Below are 10,144 nucleotides of genomic sequence, written 5' to 3'. Positions count from 1 at the left end.
CCCATTTAGTAACTCTGCCTTTTCTTGATCCGCTGTGACCAACTCCCCTTTACCACTATCTAGTGGTCCTACTTGTTCAGACCTTGGCTTTTTTGCATTTATATACTTGAAGATTTTTAGGGATTTGTTTTACTATCCTTGGCCACCTGCCTTTCATTTTGTATTTTTGCTGATATTATTACTAGAGATGAGCGAACTTATCAAAAGTTCGGTTTGGCTAGTTCGCCGAATTTCACAAAAAAGTTTGATTCGGACCGAACTAGTTCGGACCGAACCTGTCATTTACGTGCGCCGAGCATGCTACTGTCCAGGGTGCTGATAGAGTTAATGGGCTGCACTAACTCTTTCAGCAACCTTGACAGTACATTCTCGGCGCGCGGAAAATACAATTTTAATGTAATAAAAAAATAAAAATAATACGTTCGTACTTACTTTCCTCCTGTCCGGCCTCCAGCGATGACGTTTCATCCCTTTCGCCCCTGCAGCCAATCACAGGCTGTAGTGGCGGTTACGTACGTCAGGATGACGCTTCATCCCACGTGACCGCCTCTGCAGCCAATCACAGGCTGCAGCGGCGACATGGATGAAACGTCATCGCTGGAGGCCGGACAGGAGGAAAGTAAGTATGAACATATTATTTATTTTTTTGGGCATGTATGTATGTTGTCATGTATGTATGTATGTATGTATGTATGTATGTATGTATGTGTGTATGTATGTATGTATGTATGTATGTTGTCATGAATGTATGTATGTATATATGTGCATGTATGTTTGCATGTATGTTGGCATGTATGTATATATGTGCATGTTTGTATGTATATTTGCATGTATATATTTGCATGTATGTATGTATGTTTGCATGTATGTATGTTTGCATGAATGTATGTTTGTTTGTATGTATGTATGTATGTTTGCATGTGTGTATGTTTGCATGTATGTATGTTTGCATGTATGTATGTTTGCATGTATGTATGTTGTCATGTATGTATGTATGTATGTATGTATGTTGTCATTTATGTATGTATATATGTACATGTATGTTTGCATGTATGTTGGCATGTATGTATATATGTGCATGTGTGTATGTATATTTGCATGTATATATTTGCATGTATGTATGTATGTTTGCATGTATGTATGTTTGCATGAATGTATGTTTGTTTGTATGTATGCATGTATGTATGTTTGCATGAATGTATGTTTGTATGTATGTATGTTTGCATGCATGTGTGTATGTTTGCATGTATGTATGTTCGCATGTATGAATGTTTGCATTTATGTATGTTTGTATGTACGTACGTACGTACGTACGTACGTACGTACGTACGTACGTACGTACGTACGTATGTATGTTGTCATGTATGTATGTATGTATGTATGTATATATGTGCATGTATGTTTGCATGTATGTTGGCATGTTTGTATATATGTGCATGTTTGTGTATATATTTGCATGTATGTATGTATGTTTGCATGTATGTATGTTTGCATGTATGTATGTATGTTTGCATGTATGTATGTTTGTATGTATGTTTGCATGTATGTATGTTTGCATGCATGTTTGCATGTATGTATGTATGTATGTATGTATGTATGTATGTAGGTTGTCATGTATGTATGTATGTATGTTGTCATGTATGTATGTATATATGTGCATGTATGTATGTTTGCATGTTTTTATTTTTGTATGTATGTTTGCATGTATGTTTATATATATATATATATATATATATATATATATATATATATATATATATATATATGTGCATGTATGTAATTATGTTTGCCTGTATTTATGTTTGCATGTATATTTGTGCATGCTTGTATATATGTATGTATGTATCTTTGCATGTTTGTTTGTATGTATGTATGTTTTCATGTGTGTGTGTATGCATGTATGTAAGTATGATAGTTAGCATGTATGTATGTATATATGTGTGTATGTTTGCATGTATGTATATTTGCATGTATATATGTGCATGCTTGTATGTATGTATGTTTGTATATATGTATGTATGTATGTTTGCATGTATGTTTGTTTGTATCTGTCTGTATGGCCATGTATGATACTGTCTGCTGGCGCCCTGTATCTAAGTCAACTTCGCGGCAGGCTTCTATACATGCTATAACAGTCAGTATCACACATTAAACTGAATCTAAGCCTACGACATGTTTTATTTAATTTTTTTTTTTTTTTTTTTACAGGTTTGGTGTTTGGACTACGTCGGTTTCGAGGACTACTTAGATGACGGTTTTTTTTTCTACAATAAAATGGTTAATGAGGGTTGTGTTGGGGGTGCTTTATTTCAATAAAATATTTTATCTATATCTTTGTCTTTTCTTTTCAAATTTTATTACTACCACTTTAGTAATGGCCGCTGTCTGAGTGACAACATTCATTACTAAGGCGAGGCTTAGTGTTAGCCGATGCAGAGGCTAACACTAACCACCATTATTACACCGGTACCCACCACCACCAGGGGTGCCGGGAAGAGCCAGGTACGATCCAGTACCCGACCATCTGATGTGATGGTCGGGGTCTGGGGCGGCCGCAGGCTGGTATTATGAGGCTGGGAAGGGCCAAAAACAGTGGACCTTCCCACCCTTGTAATGCTAGGCTGCTGCTGCTGTGTTGTATCTGGCTGGTTATAAAAGTGGGGGGGACCCCACGTCATTTTTTAAAATATTTATTTTTATTTTTTTTTTTAAAAGACATGGGGTTCCACCCAATTTATCATAACCAGCCACATACAACACAGTGTTATTAGCCTGGGAATGGACAAAACCAGTGGCCATTCCCACCCATGTAATGCCAGACTGCTGCGGCCATGTAAATGGCTGGTTATTAAAAATGTGGGGGACCCGTCTATTGTTAAATTTGTTAAAGAGGCTCTGTCACCAGATTTTGCAGCCCCTATCTGCTATTGCAGCAGATAGGCGCTGCAATGTAGATTACAGTAACGTTTTTATTTTTAAAAAACGAGCATTTTTGGCCAAGTTATGACCATTTTCGTATTTATGCAAATGAGGCTTGCAAAAGTACAACTGGGCGTGTTGAAAAGTAAAAGTACAACTGGGCGTGTATTATGTGCGTACATCGGGGCGTGTTTACTACTTTTACTAGCTGGGCGTTGTGTATAGAAGTGTCATCCACTTCTCTTCACAACGCCCAGCTTCTGGCAGTGCAGCACTGTGACGTCACTCACAGGTCCTGCATCGTGTCGGCACCAGAGGCTACAGATGATTCTGCAGCAGCATCGGCGTTTGCAGGTAAGTCGATGTAGCTACTTACCTGCAAATGCTGATGCTGCTGCAGAATCAAGTGTAGCTTCTGGTGCCAACACGATGCAGGACCTGTGAGTGACGTCACAGTGCTGCACTGCCAGAAGCTGGGCGTTGTGAAGAGAAGTGGATGATACTTCTCTTCAGAGCGCCCAGCTAGTAAAAGTAGTAAACACGCCCCGATGTACGCACATAATACACGCCCAGTTGTACTTTTACTTTTCAACACGCCCAGTTGTACTTTTGCAAGCCTCATTTGCATAAATACGAAAATGGTCATAACTTGGCCAAAAATGCTCGTTTTTTAAAAATAAAAACGTTACTGTAATCTACATTGCAGCGCCTATCTGCTGCAATAGCAGATAGGGGCTGCAAAATCTGGTGACAGAGCCTCTTTAAATTAAAAAAAAAACGACGTGGGGGTCCTCCCCATTTTTATAACCAGCCCGATACAACACAGCAGCAGCAGCCTAGCATTACAAGGGTGGGAAGGTCCACTGTATTTGGCCCTTCCCAGCCTCATAACACCAGCCTACGGCCGCCCCAGTACCCGACCATCACAACAGATGGTCGGGTACTGGATCGTACCAAGCTCTTCTCGGCACCCCTGGTGGTGGTGGGTACCGGGGTAATAATGGGTGGTTAGTGTTAGCCTCTGCACCGGCTAACACTAAGTACCGCCTTAATAATGGATGCTTTCAATCAGCCAACTGCCATTATCTAGGCACTAATAAAGTTTAAAAAAAAAACACAAAGACAATTCTTTTTTATTGAAATAAGAAATCCCCAACAAAACCCTCGTTAACCATTTTATTAAAATTTGAAAAAACGTAGATCTACGCAGTAGTCCAACGAATCGAAGATGTAGTCCAATCGGTACATCAAAATCTGCAACAACATAAAAAAACAGTTATCAATGTGAACAATACCAATACTTCTACTCACCTACACACATATATACACGCACACACAAACAAACAACCATACACAAACACACACATATATACACAAACACAACAAGATATACACACACACACACACACACACACACAAACACACACACACACACACACACACACACATATACACGAACTCACACATATCCAAACAAAAACACACATATCCAAACACACACATATACACGAACACACACATATACACAAACACACACACACATATACACAAACACATATACACAGTTATACACAAACACAACAAGATATACACAAACACACACACACACACACACACACACACACATATACACGAACTAACACATATACACAAACACATATACAAACAAAAACACACATACCCAAACACACACATATACACAAATACACACATATACACAAACACATATAATGAATGTCGGGCCGGATGTCGAGAGGGACGCGTCACCAAGGCAACGGCCAGGAGACCGGACTGGAGGAATCAGGGAGTTCCCGGTAAGTATGAACGTCATTTTTTTTGCAGGTTACTCTATATTGTGATCGGTAGTCACTGTCCAGGGTACTGAAACAGTTACTGCCGATCAGTTAACTCTTTCAGCACCATGGACAGTGACTATTTACTGACGTCGCCTAGCAACGCTGCCGTAATGACGGGTGCACACATGTAGCCACCCGTCATTACGGGGCCTCATGCACACGACCGTAAAAACACCCGTTATTACGGGTAGTTATTACGACCCGAAATAGCGGGCCCATAGACTTCTGTTAGCCACGGGTACCATCCCGTTTTCTCACGGGAAGGTGCCCGTGCCGTTAAAAACATAGAACATGCTCTATTTTTTTATTTTACGGGCCGTGCTCGTAATTACGACTCGTAATTACGAGCACGGCCGGGCACGGCCGGCCACAGGCAGCCGGCCGCTTTTGCGAACCGTGCTGTCATTATAATTATAGCAGCATGGCCCGTAAAATAGAAAAATAGAACATGTTCTATTTTTTTAACGGGAAGGTACCCGTGGGTAACAGAAGTCTATGAGCCCGTTATTGCGGGTCGTAATTACGACCCGCAATAACGGGTGTTTTTACGGTCGTGTGCATAATGGGAGCACGGCTCGGAAAAACTAACGGCTGCCCGTGGACGGCTGTGCTCATCTCTTGAAATACTCTGTGCTGCCTTAAACTCTGTGGACAGGTCAGGATCCTGTTTCTTTTAAATGCTGCTAGGGAACCCGCTCGATCCACTATATAAGGCTGCGCTACAGTGCAGCATTTAAAAGAAACAGGATCCTGACATGTCCACAGAGTTTAAGGCAGCACAGAGTATTTCAGGAGATGAGCGTGCAGATTCAGTGCTGCTGTGAACTCTGCTCTTACCATTACGTAGCTCTCAGTCTGTTACCTCCACTACTGTCCTCAATAACACCTTCATGATTGGCAAGTCACCACGTAATGGTAAGAGCAGAGTTCACAGCAGCACAGAGTATTTCAGGAGATGAGCGTGCGGATCTTGTGCGGGGTGGTGACTCGCCAATCATGTGAAGGTGTTATTGAGGACAGGAGTGGAGGAGAGGTAACAGACTGAGCTACGTAATGGTAAGAGCAGAGTTCACAGCAGCACAGATTATTTCATTAGAGGAGCGTGCAGATTCTGTGCTGCTGTGAACTCTGCTCTTACCATTACGTAGCTCTCAATCTGTTACCTCTCCTCCACTCCTGTCCTCAAGAACACCTTCACATGATTGGCAAGTCACCACCCCGCACAACATCCGCACGCTCATCTCCTGAAATATATCAAGTCCAGAGACAACGCAGCCGTCTACCAGGAAATTTTAGAGTGCTTCATGCTTCCCTCTGCTGACAAGCTTTATGGAGATGCTGATTTCATTTTCCAGCAGGACATGGCACCTGCCCACACTGCCAAAAGTACCAACACCTGGTTTAATAACTACAGTATCACTGCGCTTGATTGGCCAGCAAACTCGCCTGACCTAAACCTCATAGAGAAGCTATGGGGTATTGTCAAGGGGAAGATGAGAGATACCAGACCCAACAATACAGACGAGCTGAAGCTTCCATAACACCTCCGCAGTGCCACAGGCTGATCGCCTCCATGCCACGCCGCATTGATGTAGTAATTCATACAAAATGAGCCCCGACCAAGTATTGAGTGCATATACTGTACATACTTTTCAGTAGGCCAACATTTCGGTATTAAAAATATTTTTTTAAATTGGGCTTATTTAATGTTCTAATTGCATTGAGCTTTCTGATTGTACAAGGGGGTAAGCTTTTCATATACATATGTTTCAGGATATATGTGCTTGCACTTTTCTCTTTATTATGGTTCATGATGTATCTGTGTTTCTTTTTCCATGAGTGATTTGTCCTTGAGCCTTATTTGGGACTAGGACTTGGGTCAAGCACTTGGTTGTGCATTTTAAATTTTCTTCCATTTTGTCTGTGTCCTCTTTTGTATTTTGTAATGATGTTATAAAGTTATTCCATTCATATTAGAGGACAGTCTGACATATGGGTTCGAAAATATAAAAAGTGCTTCAAACTGCAGGCATTTTTTATATGCATTTTAAAATGCAGCCCAAAAAATTGTTGTGGTGGGACTCATGCGCGCGGTTCGCCTGAGAGGATTTGCTTAGTGTGAGCTCCGTGCCGACCACTATTACCGAGTGATAACTAACACTATCAACTCCACAAGCATTACCCAATTTGGGAATAGTCACGGACCATGACCAGGACAAAAAAAATCTAGTGGAAACCGGGATTCGCAAGCTCCCTCGCAAACTATTCCTGCTTTGCAACATGGCAGATTCAGCATCTCAGGCCTGCAGTGAAGCCTCAGGCCGCAGTATGCCAGTATCTCTGGCTCAGATCTCACCTATCCAGAATTTACAGACTCACTCAGATTTTTATCAGAATATAGATAAGCTATTTAGGGCTGAACTTGCCCAGGCGATAACGCAATTCAGGTCCAGGAATTCGGTCAACGAGTCGCTGATGTGGAAGCAAAGACATAGAGCATGGTGGATGTGATTACTACTGACAGGAGGGATATCGAGGACGGAGCATACCTCAAAGATGGAAGCCTTGGAAATGAAACTAGGAGACCTTGAAAATATTTTGAGGCGTGCGAACCTACGCATAAGGGGGATCCCCGAATCAACTACTGATCTCTCCATTCTGGGCACTACTTTATTCAAGGCTCTGTTACCCCAAGTAGATGTGACGCTGTTTAGGATGGACAGGATGCACAGAGTCCTGGTGAAGCCAAGAAACCCTGATTGGCCCGGGGATGTTATTTTTTAGCTCTCACTTCACCCATACTTCTACACCCAAATTCCTTCATCACAGATACTCTGCTGTTTACAAGTCCCCAAATCTTGGGGTGTTGTAACTTTGCTTAGAAACACTTTCCCCTTACAGGTATCCTCTGTTATCTCTGATCCTGAGGGCCAATATTTTATTGTTGTGGGTAGTTTGGTGGATGTTACTATATGTATTGTGAATTCCTATGCTCCCAATGCCGACCCTATTGAACTTTTTCAGGATTTAGGGCAGGTTATTGTTCCTCTTCATTATCATCACCTGGTGTGGTGTCTTGATAGGTCCCACAGTATAGTGTCTAAATGTACATGTGCACATAAGAAAATGATCTGTGATACCTTTCAACTTCTTTCACTAGCTGACACTTGGAGAGAGCACAATGGTTCCAATAAAGACTATACCTTTTTATCAGCAACCCATCATCGCCAAACCAGGATTGATATGTTTCTGTCCACAGCATCGTCCCTACCTTGATTGCTATATTTTAGACATATTGTTTGTGTATGGTCGGACCATGACATTGTCTGGTCTGAGTTTGATTTCGCACAAAGGGGTACTATCCCGTTTGCCTGGCGATTGAACGAGACCCCGATTACAAGCCCTGTTGGGAGAAACCAAATTGCTGAGGACCTCCAGAAATAATTTGAGGATAATAATACTCCTGATACGACGCCACATTGGCTATGGTTGTTCTATAAAGCAGATATACGGGGGAGGGGGGGGTGACTTATTGCTGCAGCTTCTAGGAGTAAGAGGTAGAGTGGATTTGCACAGTCTAACTTGGAAGATAGACTAGATTGGCTAGATTAGCTCTTTCTCAAAAAGCAGACCATCCCTATATAAAGCCTTACAAGACACTAGGGCTCCGTTAGATGCAGTACTTTCACACACACACTAAAGAAAAAGCACTGCGTTAGACACAATCTAAATACCATAGGTGGGCTAATGGCGCAAAAATTGATGTATAGAGAAAGCGTAGATCAGGTGTTTCAAATTCAAACTAAAGAGGGGCACACGACATCTAACCCCAACCACACTTATGAAACGTACCGGCAGTTTTATCAGGCTCTATATTCTGAGGCCCTTTGTGTTATTGGGACCACTATAGCCAATTTTTTGTCGCAGTCCCATTTACCAAATCTGACTTCCGAGGCCATCTCTCGCCTTAATGCCGTTAATACTGATGAGGAGATAGATCTTACACTTAAGATGGGTAAGATCCCGGGTCCTGATGGCCTGTCCGCAGCCTACTATAAGAAATTTGCTACTGAGTTGTCACCTCAGATTTTGAATTATTGTAATCGCCTCCTTCAAGGCATTCCCATGTCCCCTGAATTTTTGGATGCTATGATCACGGTTATCCTGAAGCCAAAGAAACCCTTTTTCTCCTTTCAACTACAGACTCCTATCTTTTCTGAACCTAGATGCTAAGATTTTTACCTCTATTTTGTCCAATCCTCTGAACTCTCTTTTACCCGCATTAGTTCATACTGATCAGGTAGGTTTTATACCTCGTAGAGAAGATCCTGATAACATTCGTAAACGTATAAATATAATACGCCAGGTACAAGAGGATTCTAGACCTTGTACTCTCCTGCCTTGGACATAGAGAAGGCCTTTTATACCTGGATTATTTATTTACTGTTCTTCGTAAAATAGGTATACAGGGACCATTTTCTTAATGCTGTACAAGTCTTATATACTTCCCCTATAGCTTATCTTAAATTACCATCTACCTCTTCTTCCCCGATAAAAATACATAGAGTTCCTAGTCAGAGTTGCCCTCTTTCCCCAGCTCTCTTTGTACTGAACAGGGAGTCCCGGGCAAATTTTATTCAGAATAACCCCAATATAGCGGGAGTTCGTATTGGCTCCTCTGAGTACAAAGCTAATTTGTTCACAGATGACCTACTACTGACTCTCACTAAACCCCTGATTTCTCTCCCTAACCTACTTAAAGAGGCTCTGTCACCAGATTATAAGTGCCCTATCTCCTGTGATCGGCGCTGTAATGTAGATAACAACTGTGTTTTTTATTTTAAAAACTATCATTTTTGAGCAAGTTATGAGCAGTTTTTGATTTATGCTAATTACTTTCTTAATGCCCAACTGGGTGTTTTTTAACTTTTGACCAAGTGGGCATTGTGAAGAGAAGAGTATGACGCTGACCAATCAGCGTCATACACTTCTCTCCATTCATGTCCATGGGACTTACTCACACAGCACAGCGTGATCTCGCTGTGCTGTAATTCACAGCGTGATCTCGCGAGAGCACGCTGTGCTGTGATTAAGTCCCACACAAACTTTACCGAAGTGTCGGAAGTGTGAATAGCGTCCTGGCTGGAGGCAATGTCTATTCACTCTCAAGACACTTCAGTAAAGTTAATGTGGGTGTATGTGACAGCACAGCATGATCTCGCTAGATCACGCTGTGCTGAGTACAAATGGACATGAATCAAGAGAAGTGCATGATGCTGATTGGTCAGCGTCATACACTTCTCTTTACAATGCACACTCGGTAAAAAGGTAAAAAACGCCCAGTTGTCTATTAAGAAACTAATTAGCAC

At 41.7% G+C, this 10,144-nt stretch overlaps 1 long non-coding RNA gene across 1 annotated transcript in view; it reads left to right on the top strand.

Annotated features, from left to right (window-relative positions):
- Positions 1 to 580: 580 nt before the first annotated feature.
- Positions 581 to 10,144, top strand: part of LOC142743868 (uncharacterized) — a 115,167-nt gene continuing 105,603 nt past the window's right edge. The window contains exon 1 of the long non-coding RNA XR_012881656.1: positions 581 to 619. This is a non-coding gene — a long non-coding RNA (uncharacterized LOC142743868). The remainder of the gene's footprint in view (positions 620 to 10,144) is intronic.

This window comes from Rhinoderma darwinii, chromosome 1 (assembly GCF_050947455.1).
Source record: "Rhinoderma darwinii isolate aRhiDar2 chromosome 1, aRhiDar2.hap1, whole genome shotgun sequence".
In the NCBI taxonomy this organism is placed as follows: domain Eukaryota; kingdom Metazoa; phylum Chordata; class Amphibia; order Anura; family Rhinodermatidae; genus Rhinoderma; species Rhinoderma darwinii.
Note: the sequence above shows the minus strand (reverse complement) of the source record. Positions and strands in the feature narration are given on the sequence as shown.